The sequence below is a fragment of the Hyla sarda genome, chromosome 2, assembly GCF_029499605.1.
Source record: "Hyla sarda isolate aHylSar1 chromosome 2, aHylSar1.hap1, whole genome shotgun sequence".
In the NCBI taxonomy this organism is placed as follows: domain Eukaryota; kingdom Metazoa; phylum Chordata; class Amphibia; order Anura; family Hylidae; genus Hyla; species Hyla sarda.
Window position 1 is genome coordinate 278,805,638 of NC_079190.1, and position 21,264 is coordinate 278,826,901.

A 21,264-nucleotide genomic window follows, 5' to 3' on the forward strand; every position below is an offset into this window, starting at 1 on the left:
CTCCATGCAGACTCTGTGCATAATACTTTTGGTGGGAAAATTTAGTTTTTCACCTATAATAAAAAAGTGATCACTCATGGAGCGTTATAGGTGCCTTTATCATATGTATTCCAATTTGTATTACAGTATATTGTCTACTTACGCTAACATATGTGTCTACTAATTTCAGTTTTACCTTGAGGTGGCAAAATGTATCCAAGTCAACATCCCGGATAATATGCTAGATACGACAGGACGCCTAAGTGCTTTTAATCCGGTGTTCTCTGACTCTAGACTAAGAGCTTTATAAATACTTTATAAATAATGTACCATTGTGATGAATTTATTTTATTGCTCTTAGCTGGCAGCAAAAGAGTTAGCAAATTCTGAAGTGTCTTCAAACTTATGTATTATTCAAAACAAAGCACAGTAAATCCCCCGAGTTGCTCATTAGGGGGTCTCCGAATCTGCTAGGACTGCTGTTCTTCAGCCATGCACGCAGAGAATAACTTTGATCCAAGCTTCATTACCACTTGGAGTATGGTACCACTAGACAGTGGGATAATTGGTCCTTAGGGAATTGGAAGGATAAGGTCACAGTGGCTCCTTAATTTGCTAAAAAAACAAAAACAAACCCATCTGGCTGTTTATCTTAGCGGGATAGGAGACAAAACTTGTTTTTTTTTGTGGTGGAGCTAAAATCTGAGTAATAGTTAAAGGGGTATTCCATCCCTGGAACATTTTTTTAAGTGAGTCAGGGTGCTAGTGGTGAAAAGTCCAGGAACTGTTGCAACAGCAATGATGGGGGATCCGGTATTGTGGAAGTTCTGTGGACCTCCTCAGAATGCTGACCTCAGCTAGTCCTGGTACAATGCAGAGCTGCCAAACAATGCGCCACTCGAAGATGTCAGGCAGGAGCAAGCAATAGCAGAGACATTCTGCAATTAGGAGGGGCAAGTGTATAGAATTAGGGTTAGGGGTGACTGTACCCTACTCCTACCCCTGAACCCAAATCATCAACCCCTAACCCCCAACCCTTCACACAAACCCCTAATCCTAAAGTGTAAACCCGTACCTTAACATGTAACCCTGAAACCTAGCCCTAAGGCTATGTTTACACGGTTGAATGTCCGCACAGAAAATTTCCATGCAGATATTCCACCGACAGCGGAGCATCGGCAGAACATGCCAGCGCTAGGACTGTTCAGAAATGCTGCGTCTTACAGATGGCAATATATTTCGGTGCAGACTTTGCAGAAAGAAAGAAGACGTGACTATTCATCATGCGGACATTGGAATCTGTACTTCTGTGGAACTCTGCACGAAAATTTCATTGTTCATCTCATTCTATGCACTGTTGACCCTCAATGCGAGGTGGGCACTAGGTGGGCAGAGCAGTACATTTAGCATAAAAACGATTAGCAGAATGGCTCTCTTATCGCTTGCTTCTGCCTTTGAGTGATAAAATGTTTGGCAAACAGCAGGGTTGGGCGTGTGTGATGGCACCTGTGTAGTACCAGGGCCAGGACCAGCTTGGCTCTTGTCAATGGAAGTGACTCAGGTCCAGCATTCTGAGAGGGTACACAGAACCTTCACGACATTTGTCAGAAGAGTGTGTTTTCTTATTTTTTAAGCACCATAACTCAATTTTAATTAATTTTTCCTGGGGCAGATACACTCCTTTAAACAGGACCTGTTATCTTTTCTGACCTAAAAGAGGAGAAGGGAGCGCTCCATAGTGTAATATAATCTGGAAAAAGGGTAAAACGCTTGGGAAAGGTTTGCGCTTACCCCCCTTGGTTTTGCACGCCATACACAACAATGGAAAAGAATGTTTCACAAAGGGATCCTTCTGCAGCCCTCCTGCCCAGGCAGACAAATACAAGGTAGAGACAGCTTCAATGGAAGTAAGCAGGGTGACAGACACTGAATGGATCAAACTGGATGCGGATACAAAGGGAAACTTTAATGGACCAGCATGCAATGCATTTCCCAGCTCACAGACCACTTCTTCAGGCATCACCATGCTTAATTCTGGACCCCTGTACAGTAAATAGGGGTGCGCTCTGCATCACTGTATACTCTACCCTGCTGGAAGAGGTAAATAGTGATGTTTTGCATCACTACTTGCCTTTTTACACTCTTTGAGTTGGGTGCGTATTTATTATGCACAGCAGGCCAGGTTTTTCCTAGTCTGCTGTGCCAATGTGTGTGACAGTCTATGTCAAAAACTAACATTAACTGGCATGTATCAAGAGGTGCACACCTCTTACGTAAAATGGGTGCAACAGGTGAACAAACATGTGCCACATTGCACCCAAACTGGCCTGGTAATACCTTACCCCCTAAATTAAACAATAGGTAATTTTTTGATGACACATTCCATTGAAGGGTAATGTGTAAATCCATATTTAGTTCCCCAAAAATCTGTGCCAAAATAGAAGCAAAAAAATTCAATGCAATTTCCTTTTAAGAAAAATATACCTTCACCTTTATGTTTTCATATACTATGCTGAACTACACCTATACAACTGATAGCCTTACCATGTATGCACAGATATGTACACCTCTGTGCTCCCATTTAGGGACAGGTCATTTATACTTTGAAACTCACAATTAAAAGTGCAGAAGAAACAAAACATAAAAGGTTTGTGACCTGAAAATTTAGGGTAATATTGTCTTTTCTGATAACTCCATTTTACTTGTGGGGACTCATTCTGTAAATAATGATCTTTTATCTTAATGCACCTGTTTGTCCTGGTAGACCAGCAGGTTTATAGACACCCCATGCGGTTTGTTGTTTGAATTACACTGCTCATGATAGAACATCGTGCTGGTTAACCTGCAGCTGGAGAACAGAGATTATAACTTTGATTACTGTTAGCACCACGAGAGCTGTGTAACCTGTGGAAGGACATGCTATCTGTAATCGTGTCTGACATTTACCCTGAAAACTGGCATTACCTTACAAGTTAAAGGGCCACAAAAAGTAAAGTTTCGTTTAGAGTAGACAACATTTAATTATACAGTAAATGAATATGATATACTAGTCACTAGGTATAGACAGGACTGTAATGCCACCACTCTATACACATTATACACTGTATTTGTTGTATTCCCAACCTCCAATCTCAATATCCCAAAACTGACAAAATAGTCTTTTTTTCTAAGGCCTTGTGCCCCATATGTGATGTTGATAATGGAACAGAATATAGTACAAAATTAGATTCTTTATTGTCTACAAAGGTCATCCATTTTATTAATGTCTGAGAAGCCTTTAACACTACTTGGTTTATATATTTTATTATAAAAGTAAAATAACAATCAGAGGCATGTGGCCTGTTTTGATCATAGGTCAAGTGGGTGTTAAGGTTTTTCTATTACCTTGGTTAATGGGACTCAGAAAACTGAAGTGCAAACAAATAGAAAGTACATCTTACAGTAGTCACAGTTATTTAGAGTGGATACTGTTATGTCACTATACATGTACTTCATTCAATTTCTAAGAGTGCCTACTTGTAACATGCAGTATGTCTTTCGACCGTGTATTGCCTCTAAGCTCCTTATTGAGTCAAGGCTTAAGAGGTACTATCTGAAGTTACTTATTTTTATATCCTCAGATGAGTACCCCAAAAAGTGGTTAATAACAACTTTGAAGGCAGTTACCACGTTCCCCTGTTTACTAAGAGGGTCCTCCTGTAACTAGATGATCACATTTGGCCCCACTGCTGAGGGACCATCTCATAAGCAGTCATGGCTGGGGATGCTGCTCCTTATGTATTTTTTCCCCATATATACATATATATATATATATATATATATATATATATATATATATAACCTCTGTGGAGTTGGCTGCATTATCTGAAATGTCCAGTAGATGGCGGATGGAGACCACAAATTAACTAGTATGCTGTTAATAAAGACTGGAGCTCTGATCACATGATTAGCAACCTTTTCATGAAAGATGATGCTGATTGGTGGAGACTTTGGTCACATGATTGTGACATCACACAGGTCCTGTGACCTGAGGATTTGTTCAGACGACCACAAGCTTAGCCAGAGAAAAGACGTGTTTCTAGCTGTGAGAGACTGCACCACAGAGACAGCACCTAGCTGAGAGAACTTGCTTCACACAGGACCACTGTAGCTGAGAGAGAGAGACCTGCTGGCAGAGACAAGCACTGAGATCAGACCTCTGGTGAATACAGTGATAGGAGACTGCTGCTGGACTGATATAGTTAATGGTGTTGTGAGGGTAAGCCTAAAGCCTCTTCCCTGTTCCACCACAGGGCATCTGTCTCCTTACTCAAAGTAAAGACTCAGAGGTCCAGTGGCGGATATTACACAGCACAGGCTGCTTCAGTGATGCTGCGGAGCAGGACTTATAAGGGCCCCAACACTCCTATGTGCACCAATGGCCATTAGGGCGAAGATAAGGGGGTGGGCCGCAGGTATGCTAGTGGGTGGGTGGGTGAGGAAAATCCACATTGCATTCCTATCTGTGTTAAACTGTTATATTATCCTATGTATGTTGTTCATTTGCTACTTACTGTATAAAGTTAGTTCACATTAGGCTGTGTCAGTCTCATTGTACCAAGTATGTTCCCAGTGGGACCCCACATCTCTACCCTGAATGCTCCACTGGGTGGAGGCACTGCTGCAGACATGTACCCCAGCTCCCAGATAGCGGAGGCTCAGGATCTGCCTGTTGGGCATAATGTGGTAGCTAGGGAAAGGGACCCCAGAGACACTAGGGGGCGTACCCAAAAACCTGCTATATATATATATATATATATATATATATATATATATATATATATATATTTGCTTCTTACAGCCTGCGCCCTCTGTAAGTCTATGCAGCGTGCATCCATGTGGATCTGTTTCTCTACAGTTTGGGCACTTTTTTCTCCTCTAGGCTCCCATTTGTTAGCAGTCAGTAACTGTAGTTTTGACATCCAGTATGCCGTAAGGGCCTAGAGAGTCATCTCAATTCTCAATGGGGAGTCTCAGCTTTATAGGTCATTGAGAGCAGTGGTGACTGCCCCTTATAAAAATACAACAACTCCTGTAAAAAAGAAGCCTTAATGCAATTATGTTGGTGGAGAAAATAAAAACTTCAAAAGCGGAATTAGTAAAAATGAAAATTTCACTGTCAAGAAGTGGTTAATAGTTTACTGCAGTATCTTTATGAACAGGAGAACTTCTAGATGCAGAGAACCATATACTGATATGAGAATATGATACTAATGCCATGTAGGAAGGAAGGGTGATTCTATCCAGCATTTATCCTGTTGACTTTATACTTTTCTTTCACTAATGGATCTCATGTATCATAACCTTAGCCTCTTACTTGTTCCCTTTTTACAACATCTTTTCATTTCTGCCTCCTCCTTTTTACACTTTCCCTTTTTCCTTTCTTACTCCCCTTCTCTAGTCCTGTTCTTAGAGAAAAATCGTTCTCAGGCTCAAAGCCTTGTGATACGGAGTTATGCCGCTTTGTTGTTTCCACACATAATTCATCAGAAGAGATTCCGCCAGCCTGAGGAGCTATGAATACCCCAACATCACAGGCTTAGGACATAAGGCATGATACAAACATACAGCAATTATCTCTCCAAGAATATTAATAAGACAGATCATTATAGGAATCCTTGTCAATTCTATGTTCTCTTGTTGCTGAAATAATTGCTCTTGGTGTTAACTCTCCTCTGAGCTTCTTTATTTCCTCACTGTTCTTTATTCACTATGGTCACATATTTCTATATGCTAAGCAATGGATTCTCAGTATGGATTGTGAGTTAGTTGCCTTAAAAATCAACAAATTTCCTAATTGTTAAATTATAGCATGATTAGCATGATTCTTCTTATTCATCTTGTTTCCTTAACTGGTTAAAACTAGCTATTTGTATACATTTATATGCTACCGCTATACGTTTGACATCTACTGTTAGTGACCATTTTTTACGTTCCATTGGCATTCCATTTCTTTTTGTTATATAATACATTATTTTTCTATACCGCCAGCCAGCTGTTCTTTTTTCAGTGCTATTTGTAGTACACTTCTCAGAATTGTGGGAGTTAAAGCCATGGTGGTTGGACTGGGTGTGAGTATGGGCTTCTCTAAGTGTGATATTTACTCTGGGAACATTGCGTCTCAGGGAGGAGACACTCCTCTGGCTGAATGTTAATAGGCTCACACGAGCATTTCATTAACTAGCAGTACTGCATTGCAGGATTTCACTAGATACAGTCCAGCTTCCTATAGCCACAGCTGGGAGTGGGTTGAGATTTGGCTTATCAGGAAAGGTTCAGAGGTGCAGGGTTTCCATCTAAAGCGAGCAGGCGCAAACAGCCTTATCTAAAATTATAAATCATCAGAGCGGTCCCAAATAGTGCTTGTTTTTCAGTCTACTGTCAGAAGGTCTCCTGACTGCTATGAAGAATGAACCATATCAAGGTTACTGTACAGAGTAACAGGAATCAGATTAGACACAAGCCTGTGCAGGCATGCAACCTCATATATACTCTTTATATGGTGTTGAATTTACTATCTCGGAAGATGTTAAGATATACAGGCTGTTGGGTTGAATTTTGTCTGGTTTGTAGCTAAAGATGGTGTTTTTACACCATCCTCATTTATACATCCTGATAGCTTTTCGTTTTCAGTGGAATATGAAGGAGTTTTTCCCCCCTCCACGTTCCCCAATTTCCTTGTTAAAGGTAACGTGTGTTCAGCCAAGCTTATATCTTAAAGGGGATCAGAGGGTGATGATTTTTGACAGATTGTTATCCAGTGAGAGTTATAAATTACAATACTGGATGACAGAGTGAAGAGCATGTTCACATGTAGCATTTCAATCTTTAAATGCAAAGGCAAAATTTAATTTGCCTTTGCATTTTCTGTGTAAAAGGATCGGAGAGAATTTCTGTTCAGAAGGGATTTTTTTTCCGGAGCTGAGCAGTTGCCGTTCTGTATCTTCTTTCACTCTCTATGACAGACAGGGGAGACCTGTCACATTGTTCTCATTAGTTGATGTAATTAGATATGTTAAAAATGGCTGTCCTCGAGTGCATTCAATGTTGCCATGACGACAGTGTAATAGTTCTCTTAGGCCTATGCACCATTTCCTAAACTCTGTCAGAATAATATATCTTTCTTCATAGAAGCACATAAACGTGTCTTTCCTCCTCCAGGAGCACCCTCTAGAACACTTTTGGAGAAGATGTAATTCTCCTCTTTATGGTAGTATTGATGATTTAATAGCTATGCTTGTATGGCTGGTAGTATGCACTGGAAAGGGATTAAGTAAGTGAAATGTTACATTGAAGGCAATACATATTACTGCCATTTTTATTCATAAAGGAAACTCAAACTGATAATAATCAATAGCAGAACACAGCCCATGGCACTGCAATGCAGGTATACCCCTTTCTTGCCAATGTGCAGCTGTTTAAGCCCCAACATAAATCATTTGCAGCTTCACAGGTGATACTGTATGCAACGATTTCTTACACAATTCGTAAACCTAATGGAAAAATCTATTTGATATATGTGATTGTACTTCTTTATAAGATCGTTTTAAGTCTCTTTTAGCTCTCTTTCCTTTTGTCTTTTTACTGTTACTGGATTTCCCTTCCCCCTTCTTTATCTGTTTTATTTTGCTCCCTGCCTGATCGCTTTCTGCATCTGTATATTTCTCTCCTCTCATTCACCTCCCATTTCTCTCTCTCTCTCTCTAGCTCATGACAGGGGATCCCGAGAGTTGTGTGACTGGAGCTTCACGGACCATGAAGTCAGCGGGATGTTAGAGTCAGTCTCAGAGCGGTAAGAAAAGCTGAGCTCATTTCACCCTCTGGCTCTTTTTCATTTCCCGGTATAAGAAAAATAGATTCTAAAGTCATACAGAGAAGAATGGTAAAAGCCAGACATCTCAACCTAATACACAGATATTTGTCTGGTATGCAGTTCTCAAAATGTATAACCATATGCAGTTTTTTTCTTCATTTCATAGAAACAAGAAATTGCAGAATTGCAAGTTTCTAGGGTTCATTTACTCTATCTTTACATTGTGGTGCAAAATGTATCCTGGGACTCAAAAATTTTTCACAAGTACAATTAAAGGGATACTCCGGTGGAAAACTTTTTTTTAAATCAACTGGTGCCAGAAAGTTAAACAGATTTGTAAATTACTTCTATTAAACAATCTTAATCCTTCCTGTACTTATTAGCTGCTGAATACTGTTCTTTTCTTTTTGGAACACAAAGCTCTCTGCTGACATCATGACCACAGTGCTCTCTGCTGACACCTCTGTCCATTTAAAGAACTGTCCAATGTAGGGGGAAATGCCCATAGAAAACATATGCTGGTCTGGACAGTTCCTAAAATGGACAGAGATATCAGCAGAGAGCACTGTGTTCCAAAAAGAAAAGAATATCCTCTGTAGTATTCAGCAGCTAATAATTACTGGAAGGATTAAGATTTTCTAATAGAAGTAATTAACAAATCTGTTTAACTTTCTGGCACCAGTTGATTTAAAAAAAAAAAAAAAAAAGTTTTCCACCAGAGTACCCCTTAAGTGTAGTTAGAGACTTATTATGGATGTGTAGTACCTAGTGGCAGACCACAGTAGAATACGTATATTCACAGTACAATCAAAATTTAAGGTAATGATTCATAGGGTTTGTGCAGCATTGTACTAAGATAGTACTTGAGTTTTAGAACCAGTGTTTCTCCAACAGCGTTTAATAGATACAGTGTGAGGTGTTTTCAGTGTGCAGTGTTTTTGCCTTAAAGGGTACTTAACCTTTTTTCTTTTAAATCAACTGGTGGCAGAAAGTTAAACATATTTGTAAATTACTTCTATTAAAAAATTTTAGTCCTTCCAGTTCTTATTAGCTGCTGAATGCTACAGAGGAAATTCTTTTCTTTTTGGAACACTGATGACATCACGAGCACAGTGCTCTCTGCTGACATCTCTGTCCATTTTAGCAACCGTGCATAGCAGATGTATGCTAAGGGCAACATGGTGGCTCAGTGGTTAGCACTGCTGCATTGCAGTGCTGGGGACTTGGGTTCCAATCCCACTAAGGACAACAATAAATAAAGTGTTATTATTATTATAATAACGTCAGCAGAGAGAACTGTGCTCGTGATGTCATCAGAGAGCATTTTAAAAAGAAAAGAATTTCCTCTGTAGTATTCAGCAGCTAATAAGTACAGGAAGGATTAAGATTTTTTAATAGAAGTAATTTACAAATATGTTTAACTTTCTGCCACCAGTTGATTTAAAAGAAAAAAGGTTTTCACCGGAGTACCCCTTTAAATGTTTCCATGCTTGCTAGAGTCTTTAATGTTGTCAGAGTTCTTGCTGCAGATACTACATTAGACAGAGGCATAAGTAGGTTTTTCCTGGTTGGGTTCACACGTTTCAGCCATGTGTTTGGAGTGCGAATGAATGAAGATAGCACATGGTAAGGTCCTACATCGGGATTGGACTCCTGCGAGACTCAATAAAAAACAAACTTGCAGGTATGGGCAGTAATGAGGTTGTAGTGGCAGGGTTAGGCAGGCACAGAACATACAGCGGGTCCCACAAAATCCTGCACAGTCCCGCAAACCTCTGAAAAGTCACAAGGGACTGATGAAATGGCACAGGGAGTACCGTCTCTTAAAGGGGTACTCCGGCCCTAAGACATTGTTACGCCGAGCGCTCCGGGTCCCTGCTCCTCCCCGGAGCGCTTGCGGCGTTCTCCCCTCTGCAGCGCCCCGGTCAGACCCGCTGACCAGGAGCGCTGCACTGTCACTGCTGGCGGGGATGCGATTCGCGTACGCGGGTCACATCCCAATCTACTCCCAAGCTCTCTAGGGCGCGCGCGCGCCGGCTCTCTGAGATTTAAAGGGCCAGTGCTCCATTAATTGGTGCCTGGCCCAATCAGTGTAATTAGCTTCCATCTGCTCCAGGCTTATTTAAACCCACTTCCCCTTCCTGTCCTTGCCGAATCTTGTTGCCTTAGTGCCTAGTGAAAGCGTTTTGTGAGTACCTTTACCAGTGTTTCCAGACCTTCTGCCGTTGCCCTTGACTATGAACCTTGCCGCCTGCCCTGACCTTCTGCTACGTCTGACCTCGCCTCTGTCTAGTCCTCCTGTACCACGCCAGTTTCAGCAGTCAGTGAGGTTGAGCCGCTACCGGTGGACACGACCTGGTTTCTACCGCCTCAGCAAGACCATCCCGCTTTGCGGCGGGCTCTGGTGAAAACCGGTAGCAACTTAGAACCGGTCCTCCGGTACGGTCCACGCCAATCCCTCTCTGACACAGAGGATCCACCACCAGCCTGCCGAATCCTGACAGACATCTTATTGCCTATCGAAAGGATAGGGATAAGATGTCTGATCGTGGGGGTCTTGCCGCTGGGGACCCCCACAATCTAGCAAATCTAGCATGCAGCACCCACCTGTGAGCACTGCAGGAAGCACTGGAGGCTCCAAGTCTTATGTCTCCCAACCACGGGGACGGAGTATCCTGATGTCACAAATCCTCCCCCGTGTGACATCACGCCCCACCCACTCAATGCAAGTCTATGGGAGGGGACCCCCACGATCAGACATCTTAGAGTTCCCCTTTAAAGCTGTGACATGGGATTGGACACACATGTCTGATCGCGGGTGTCCCGCTGCTGGGGAACCCCCACAATCTCTCCTGCAGTCCCCCGATTTAACAGCTATATGGAGCTAAGTTTGCTCCGTGGCTGATGACTCACGAATAAGGGGCCGGAGTATCGTGAGGTCATGGCCCGGCCCCTCGTGACATAATGCCCCACCCCTTTATGCAAGTCTATGGGAGGGGGCGTGGCCGCAATCACATCCCCTCCGATAGACTTACTTTAAGGGGGCGAGGCGTGACATCATGAGGGGGCGGGGTTGTGACAACATGAACCGCCGGCCCCAGTATCGTGAGTCATCAGCCCCGGAGCAAACTTAGCTCCGTATAGCTGATGACTCGAGGGACTGCAGGAGAGATGGGGGGGGGGGGGGGGGGGCGGTCCCCAGCAGTGGGACCCCCACGATCAGACAATTTATCCCCTATCCTTGGATAGGGGATAAGATGTCTAGAGGAAGAGTACCCCTTTAAGGTTAGGTTCACACTGCTGTTGTATCCATATGGCTCTTTTTTCTACGCCAAACAGGTTGGAGTACAACTGACACAGCTGGGTCCCGATGGATCCCCTTGACTTAAATTGACTATTTTTCTGCTCAATTCCTGTCTTTCTGACAGACTCAGCGACAAAAGATCCCCTTAGTGGAGCATGGCGGCAATGTGAATGAGCCCTTACCCTACAAACAGACATTCCCATTCAACTCCAGAATGTACCTTAATTTACAACCAAAGCATATCATTAAGAATTCCTCTTTAATTAGACCACCAGGACTGAAGTCATTAGTAAAGGCCAGTTTCCACAGCAACCTGATGCAGCTAGAAGCAGGGATATCTCAGGAGCTAAGAGTAAGGCAAGGTGAGTAGTAGAGATGAGCAAATTTTTTGAATAATTTGATTCGGACGATTCGCCGAATTTTCCCAAAAAATTTGGTTCGGTCTGAATTTATTTGCGGCGAATAGCTATTAAAAACTGCTATTTCTGGCCTACACAGAGGCTCAATAGGGGTGTAGAACACTTTGCCTTATTCTAACACGCATAGCAAGTGTGCTGTGTTAGTGAAGTAATACTGTTATTCAGTATGACATGCAGATTACAGGCATCGCTATTAGAATCACTGCCGCAGAGCGTCTGGATGTGGCAGATTTTATATGAAATTTTTATTTAATTTAATTTGAATTTATTAAAAATTTTTGATTACCCATTCTGGTGAGCATCAAGCTGGCGGTCCTCCGCCATGCGAGATACCATCTGTTCCAGCCCCTGCCTCTCAGTGCCCCCCTGACTGTGAAAGTGCGAATGTTTCATTTAATCAGTTATGGTTCATCGTTATCGCTCAAAGCTGTTTCATTGGATTCTTGTGATAATTACACAGGTAAGATCACATCGACGACCATAGGGCCTCAGTCTTAAAAAGATTGCATCAATTTTTTTAAATGTAAGAATTATATTAGATTCCCAAGTTTAATGTCCCAGCCTCACAATCCCTAAGATAAAAAGATGAATTTTAAAATTTTAATTGAATATTTATGGTAGCCAGTGCTACCATAAAATGTTTAGGTAATGTCCAAGCAGCATGAGGAGACCATAGGGCCTCACAATCCCTAAGATAAAAAGATAGTAAAAGAAAGGAAAAAAAGACCGGTGCACACCTCGTGCAGGTAAAAGGGGTACAAAAGAGAATCAGATATGAATGAATGAAGCCCAAATGAATGGACCCGTACCTTACGGTGTTATGCTGAGGGCATAACACCTAATTTGGCATGTAGAAAGTCAGGGTCGCAGCATCCTGGTTCCTCTGGATCCTCAGCAACGAGTTCCAGTGTATAAGGAAAGAAGAAGTTGATCAGCGGATCATCGAATGGCAGAACATCAGAAGGAGCGCTCCTTCTGATGTTCCGCCATTCGATGATCCGCTGATCAACTTTTTCTTTCCTTAAGATAAAAAGATGAATTTTCAAATATAAATTGAAGATTTATGGTAGCTAGTGCTACCATGAAAATGTTTAGGTAATGTCCCAGCAGAATGAGGAGACCATAGGGCCTCACAATCCCTAAGATAAAAAGATGAACTTTCAAACTTAAATTGAAGATTTATGGTAGCCAGTGCTACCATAATAATGTTTAGGTAATGTCCTAGCAGCATGAGGAGACCATAGGGCCTCACGATCCCTAAGATTAAAGGGGTTATCCACCATAAGGTGATTTTAGTACGTACCTGGCAGACAGTAATGGACATGCTTAGGAAGGATCTGTGCTTGTCTTGGCGCTAAATGGCTATGTTGGGATATTACCTTAACACTGTGGCTAGCTGTTTGTGAACTGGTATTTCCTGTTTGACTTTCCTTTTTTGACTACAAATCCCACAATTTCATCTTGCTCCCTACCACACATCAGCCACCCCACCCATTGAAACATAAATGAGCTGCATCCATTCAAATCAGTGTGGTTTTCAATCAGGGTGCCTGCAGCTGTTGCAGATTGATATCTCTCCCACCAAGCTATCCTTCCACCCATTGAAGCAGACAGGCTCCCTGTCATCAGCTGACTAGTGAGTCAGGTCTCGGCCGCATTGCAAGCTGGGAGAATGACAACAGTCATTTTGTATGCTGGTAAAAATAAATATTAGAGTGAAAATCACAGACGAATTGTGAGAAAACCATCACACACAGGTATAGACACTATATTATGAACTACACTAACTTTACAGCCCATGTAGCATAGTCAAATAAAAATAAAAATTCCTGGAATTAAAAGATTAATTTTCAAATTTAAATTGAAGATTTATGGTAGCTAGTGATACCATAAAAATGTTTAGGCAATGTCCGAGCAGCATGAGAAGACCATAGGGCCTCACAATCCCTAAGCTTAAAGGGGTATTCCAGGAAAAAACATCTTATCCCCTATCGAAAAGGACCCCCCCCCCCCCCGCGATCTCCCTGCAGCAGCCCGCATTCTATGCGTAGCTGCGTCTGAAGTTTCGGAAACCTCCCGGTTTCCGAGATGGGGATGTGACGTCACGCCATGTCCCCCTCCATTCATGTCTATGGGAGGGGACGTTGCAGCCTTTACGCCCCCTCCCATAGAAATGAATGGAGGGGGCGTGGCATGGCCAGTCTCGGAAGCCCGGCGGTTTCCGAAACTTCAGACGCAGCTACGCATAGAATGCGGGCTGCTGCAGGGAGATTGCGGGGGGGGGGGGAGGGTCAGACATCTTATCCCCTATCCATTCGATAGGGGATAAGATGTTTTTGCCCGGAATACCCCTTTAAGAGTACGTACACACATACAGGATCCTGTGCAGATTTGATGGGCAGGATTTGTAGCTGCCGATTAGAGGCTGTGCTCAGTCATTCAGTTTACATTGAAATCTGCAGCAGAAAATCCTGTGCATCAAATCCTGCGCATCAAATCCTCGTACGTGTGAACATGCCCTAAAAGATGAATTTTAAAATTTAAATGGAAGATTTATGGTAGGTAGTGCAATCATAAAAATGTTTAGGTAATGTCCCAGCAGCATGAGGAGACCATATAGTGGCTGAATGATATAGCCTGGAAGTGGCAACAGCATGAAAAGACCATAGAGTAGCTGAATGGCACAGCCTGGAGTTGGCGGCAGCAAAAGGGGACCATATAGTGACTGAATGACACTGTCTGTAGCTGGTGACGGCATGAAGAGACCACAAAGTGGCTGAATGACACAGCGTGGAGGTGGCTGCTGCATGAGGAGAACATATAGTGGCTGAATGTCACAGCCTGGAGTTGGAGGCAGCATGAGAAGAACATATAGTAGCAGAATGAGACAGCCTGGAGGTGGCAGCAGCATCAGGAGTCCTAAAAGTGACCCAGTTACTGAGTGGTACGGTGGGTGGCAATACCAGTACCCAGTGAGGAAGGTGTGTGAAAAAAGGTCTGATGCTGAGGAATGTTTGTAACTGGGGAGCAGCACCTTAAATCTGTTTTGCACTATCCAAATTTGTGAAATCAGGCATTGGTGGGTGGAAATCCTGGCTGATCAGTGCCTGATTCATCTTCACAAAGGTCAGTCTCTTCACATTTTTCATGGACAGACAAGTTCTCCTTGGGGTGACTATGGCCCTCGCTGCACTAAACACCCGCTCTGATGGCACACTACTAGTTGCAGCCCATAATCAAGTTTGGCTGCCCAGAAGTTCAGCGAATTTTCAAGGTGTGTAGGCATGGGCATGTCAAGATATGCCACCAACTGCTGGTTCAGATGCTGCTCCAGGTCTACCTGCTGCTGCTAAGTTGTTTCACTATGCGGCTGAAGAAAGCTACTCATCAGCGACTGTAGACTCAGGCTGCTGCTGATGGAGCTGGTACTGCTCCTGTCACCCCTCCCCAGCAGCCATGGCAGTGGAAGGTGAGCGCAGAGCGCGCCCTGAGTCAGACCAGCAAGAGGATGGACGATGGCGGCAATAGGCATCGGCCAACTGACTACATAGGATGTCTCTGTAGTAGGTCAGTTTATCCTCCCTCTCAGTGGGTGTAAAAAAGGCCCCCATTTTGAGCCGGAAGCGAGGGTCCAATAAGGTGGAGAGCCAGAAGTCATCCCGCTGCCGAATGGTGACAATTCAGTAGTCACTACTCAAGCAATTGAGCATGCATTGTGCCATTTGTTCAAGTGACTCGGAGGGACTCCCTGCCTCCATCTCCACTGCATACTGCCACGGTGTGTCTTGGTCCTCTGTCTCGCCTTCCTCATAACCTCTACCTCCTCTGGCTGCTCCTGCTCCTCCTCTCTTGTCAGATTACTAGAAAAACTGCCCATTTGTCGAAACCTAAACTGTGCTCCACTGTGCCCCTCCCCCTCCTCCTCCTCCAGTTCAGCCCCCACAGGGCTCATGTGGCCATGAGGTGTAGGCACCATGTCTCCGGTGCCCTGAGCAGCCATCGTTTCCAAAATGTGTTGTAGGAAATGAAGCAGTGGAATGACGTTGTTCATCACGTAATCCTGGCGACTGACTAATAATGTGGCTTCCTCAAAGGGCCTGAGCAAACGGCGGGTGTCACGTATGAGCTGCCACTGGTTGACATTGGTACACAGGGAAGTCCCCCTATACGCTAGGATCATCAAGAAATCAGTGATGGCTTTTCTCTGTTCGTATAGTCGGTCCAACATATGGAGGGTGGATTTCCAACGTGTGGCAACGTCGCAAATCAGACTATGTTAGGGGATACTGTTCTGCCGCTGCCGCTCAAGGAGGGTGTGCATTCTATGAGTGGCTGAAGTGCATGCAAAGTTTCCTACCCATTGTTAGGATATCTTGCAAATGGGGAGAACACTTCAGGAACCGCTTGACAACCAGATTGAACACGAGTGCCATGCAGGGCGCCTCAGCCTTCCTTGTCGTAGTGCAGACAAGATTTTCTTCCCATTGTTAGTCAGCATGGTTCCCATTTACAGTTTTCATGGAGTAAGCCATGCTCCGATTTCTTTATGAATGATTTTTAGCAGTTCCTCCTCTGTGTGACTCCGTTCGCCAAGGCAAACCATGTGAAGAACAGCTTGACACCGCCGTGCCCTGCACACATGGTATGCTGAAGGGGCTCTGAGATTTGTCGATGCAATGGAGGCTGAGGAGATAGTGGAGGATGAGGAGGCGGAGTCGCACACTGTCACAGGACAAACGGCCTGAGAGCGTGGAGGAGGAAGCGGCGTGACCTGTCCAAGTTGGTGTTGTGGCTGTGCAGGAACCACATTCATCCAGTGGGCCATAAAGGACATGTATTGTCCCTGAACATAGTTACGGCTCCAGACGTCAGCACAGCCGCACACTTTGGTATACACCGACAGGCTCAAGGACTGGCCCACCTTCTCTTACACAAAATTGTGCAGGGCTGGTACTGCCTTCTTCGCAAAGAAATGACGGCTTGGGACTCTCCATCTCGGCTCGGCACAAGCCATCAGTTCTCTGAAAGGTGCAGAGTCCACCACTTGAAAACGGAGTGACTGCAGCATGAGCAACTTGGGCAGGAGCACATTCAGCTTCTGCGCCGTTGGATGAGTGGGTGCATACTGATATCTCTTGGACATGGCTTCGCTGATGGATTGCTGGGGGAATGACTGACTCAAAGTAAGAGGAGCAGGAGCATCTGGAGCGACGGAAGAAGGGTATGACACAGCTCCCTTTGGCTGAGGTGGTGGAGCCTTGGTTAGCTGTAACAGGGAGTGGCGTGCCACTGGGTGATGCAGCAGGCTGGACCACCACATCGGAGCCACGGTTCTCGCAGGCCGCTTTATGGTGGCACAGCATATGTTGATGCAGCGCCATGGGGCCAACATTGGGACCTTGGCCACGCTTCACCTTCTGCCGACACATCTTGCATTTGGCTATGTTAACCTCCTCCGGATGATTGATGAAAAACTGCCACACCGCCGAGTAGCTGATTTTACCACCAACAGTCCGCACTAATTGACTGCTACTGCCGCCGTCTCCAGGAACCCCTGTTCCACTACCTCCCGGGAAGGTAGGCTCCCGCAAAGCAGGTGGTCTCCCCCGGGCACGTTTGGCTCCACACTTTCCACTTTTTCCACCATGCTGACTGCCAACCATGCTACCACCTTGCTGGCTCAGCTGCTGCCTCACGGGCAACCTGCAACCCTCTTCTCCTGATGATGATCAAGCCCCTTCTGCACCTGGCTCCCAATTGCGAATGACTTTATCATCATGAAGTGTCTGCACGTCACTGATGTCAACCTCAGGTTCCTCAACATTGTCTGCTTCAGGACCCTGAACGCTGGCAATACCACCTCCCACGTCACTCTCCTCATCACTACTTGCCCGCCTAGCGTAGGAAGCGGCGGATGTCTCCTCCACTTCTTGGCTTGGCAGTAGCTGCTGACTGTCCTCTATTAGATTGTCCTCACTGAATAGTGGAGCTGAACCCACAGCATAAGATACTTCTGTAGGGGAGGGAACAGCATAGAACAGAGGCAATGGAAGGACAGGGACTGCTCCCGGGCCATGCCAACTGAGGGTTGTGTCTGAAGAACCCACCGACTGTTGACTGGGGGTATCAGATGTAATTTGCGATCAAGTAGATGACCATGTTAACCAATCGATGACGGCAGATGGGTTGCTGGTCGAGACACGACTGCTACCTGATACCGGGAGATCAGACCTCTCGCTGTGACTCCTGCTGCCACTCGCCCCTAGTCTGCTGCTACCTCTGCCTGCGCCTGATGAATTTAGACCTTACATACTTAGTGCGTATATGAGGGGAATACAATATGCTTCACTATGCTTAAAACAGCATTTTTCTAGAACAGCAGTAGGTGTGTACTTTTGGCTGTCCTTTCACAGTAACTAGGCCTTAAGATTTTATCAGGAACAAAAATGGTACAAAACTTGATGTAAGTATGTGGATACGCACTTATGAGGGCAGTAGAATGCGCTCCACTATGCTTAACAGTTTTTGTCTAGAACAGCAGCAGGTGTGTACATGTGCCACAGTATCTAGGCCCTTGAGAGGTTAACAAGTACAAAATAGTACACCACTTAGATGTATGTATGTGGTATGCACTTATGAGGGGAGGAAAATCCGCTATAGTACACTTAAAAAAGTATTTGAGTACAACAGCAGCTGGTGAGTACTTTTGCGTGGACTTTCACAGTATCTAGGCCCTTGAGAGTTTAACAGGTACAAAATAGTACATCACTTAGATGTAGATATGTGGTATCCACTTATGAGGGGAGAAAAATGAGCTACAGTACGCTTAAAAAGTTTTTGAGTGCAACACCAGCAGGTGAGTACTTTTGCCTGGTCTTTTACAGTATCTTGGCCCTTGAGAGTTTAAGAGGTACACAGTATTACACCACTTTCATGTACTTATGTGGTGTGCACTTATGAGGGGAGGAAAATGTGCTAAAGTACGCTTAAAAAAGTATTTGAGTACAACACCAGCCGGTGAGTAATTTTGCCTGGACTTTCACAGTATCTAGGCCCTTGGGAGTTTAACAGGTACAAAATAGTTGCCAGGGACCGACCAGGGGACAGGGAGAGTGAGCCCTAAACTGACCCTAAAACCGCTCTCCCTGCCTACTTGCCCATCCACCGTAAACAGTAGATTTACAACTGGGCGCCGGTCCATCCCTGAACTAAAGTGCAGTGGGCTTAAAAACATATACTAATAAACAGTCGGTCACAAACCAGAAACTTAACAGGAACATAGAACTCTATAACAGATTAAGTTCAGAGGACACAGATCAGTGAGCAGCACAGAGGACACTATAGACCTATGGTAAAGCACAGAGGAAAACACTAGCTAAGTTATCATGTACCCTAAGATTAGTGCATGTACAAAAACTGAAAAGATCTGAATAAAGAACTAATATACAAATAGAGTTAAAAACACCAGACAGGAAAATCGATGAGTCTAAACAGACTCCAAGGACCAGACAGAAATATAGCATTGTCCCCAAGAACCTCCAGTAGACACAAAGTCCACATGGACAGGTAACAAGGATCTATCGCTAAACAGGAATAATTGAAATCCCTCATGAAACCTCTAGACATGGATAGGTAACAGGGATGCCTAGTTACAACTCAGAAAATAGATACAACAGGATATCATTATAGAAAACTGTTCACACTGAACACAAAACAGGAATAATCGCAATCCCTCAGAAAACCTCCAGTAGATGTGGAGTCCCCATGGATAGGTAACAGGGATGCCTAGTTGCAACTCAGAAAACAAATAAAACAAAATATAATTATAGAACACTGTTCACACTAAACACAATACAGGAATCACAATCCCTCAGAATACCTCCAGTAGACACGGAGTCCCCATGGACAGATAATAGGGGTATCTAGATCAGAGCCTCCAGTAGACACAGGAATGTCCCTATGGAGCGAGAACACAGAAAACAGATACAAGGGAATATAATTATAGAACACTGTTCACACTGAAGACAAGACAGGAATCGCAATCCCTCAGAAAACCTCCATTAGGCACGGAGTCCCCATGGACAGGTAACAGGGAAATCTAGATGAAAGCCTCCAGTAGACACAGGAATATCCCTATGGAGCGATAACACAGAAAACAGATACAAGAGGTTATAATTATAGAACACTGTTCACACTGAAGACAAGACAGGAATCGTAATCCCTCAGAAAACCTCCAGTAGACACCGAGTCCCCATGGACAGGTAACAGGGATATCTAGATCAGAGCCTCCAGTAGACACAGAAATGTCCCCATGGAGCGACAACACAGAAAACGGATACAAGAGAATATAATTATAGAACACTGTTCACACTGAACACAAGACAGGAATCGCAATCTCTCAGAAAACCTCCAGTAGACATGGAGTCCAAAGCCTCCAGTAGACACAGAAATTTCCCCATGGAGCGATAATACAGAAAACGGATACAAAGGAATATAATTATAGAACACTGTTCACACTGAAGACAAGACAGGAATCGCAATCCCTCAGAAAACTCCAGTAGACATGGAGTCCCCATGGACTGGTAATAGGGATATCTAGTCCAGAGCCTGCAGTAGACACAGGAATGTCCCCATGGAGCGATAACACAGAAAACAGATACAAGAGGATATAAGTATAGAACACTGTTCACACTGAACACAAGAAAGAAATTGCCATCCCTCAGAAAACCTCCAGTGGACATGGAGTCCCCATGGACATGGAGTCCCCATGCACGGGTAACAGGGATATCTAGATCAGAGCCTCCAGTAGACACAGGAATGTCCCCATGGAGCGAAAACACAGAAAACGGATACAAGAGAAAACACAGTGTGAACAGATATATAACAGAAAGGATATTCAAATCCTAAAACCTACTAAACAAACACAGCTTAAAATCTACTAAGAGCATGCCATATGAACATGGCTAAAACCAGAACATACAAGCTGCATGCTAAAACAGAGATAGTAGATTAAAAGCTCAAACAAGGAATGTTTCACCAAAAGCTCCTAGCAGCATGCCCAGCATCTTAGCAGCAAGACATCAGGAAGTCCATATGAAATCATCTCAATCACCAGCCCAGAGGCTAGACTGGGCTGACTTTAAATAGACACACCCTAGGAGCCATTGGCTGGCAAGCCAAAGGCTTTAATTATTCCCTGACCGGAGAACACAAAACTGTTCACACACAAGCAAATACAATAGCTGTGTGTGAACACAGACATGACAATAGTACACACCTTAGATGTAGGTATGTGGTATGCACTTATGAGGGGAGAAAAATGTGCTACATTACGCTTAAAAAGTATTTGAGTACAACACCAGCTGGTGAGTACTTTTGGCTGGACTTTCACAGTATCTAGGCTAGAGCTGCAACGATTAATTGATAAAATCGATTAAATTCAATAACGGGATTCATTGTCCACGAATCCCGTTAACGAATAATCGCCCGATTTGTTGTCCATCGTCAGGAGGTTTCTGCGGGCAGGCGGGCGGTCAGGCGCGAGTCCTGAAAATCCTGCAGCAGCCTCAGTAACAGTCTCAGGCTGAAACTCTCAGCTCCACCCTCGATCAGTGTTACCAGTTAGGATTCTGTAGCTCCTCCTAACTGTCTCCTCCCCCCGCCGCCATTTTGCCTGTATTTCCCCCACTCAGCCCATGAGGATCAGTGAC

General features: G+C 44.2%; 1 protein-coding gene across 14 annotated transcripts in view; it reads left to right on the forward strand.

Annotated features, from left to right (window-relative positions):
- The window catches only part of DLGAP3 (DLG associated protein 3), a 538,301-nt gene that overhangs the window by 211,135 nt on the left and 305,902 nt on the right, over window positions 1-21,264 (forward strand). For 13 of the 14 annotated variants that reach the window (XR_008888792.1, XM_056557211.1, XM_056557221.1 and 10 more), the window contains one exon: window positions 7,726-7,810. The gene's annotated coding sequence lies outside the window, so the exon portion shown is untranslated. Of the gene's footprint in view, window positions 1-7,180; window positions 7,229-7,725; window positions 7,811-21,264 lie in introns of those variants that run through there. The other variant, XM_056557215.1, reaches the window with a different exon arrangement.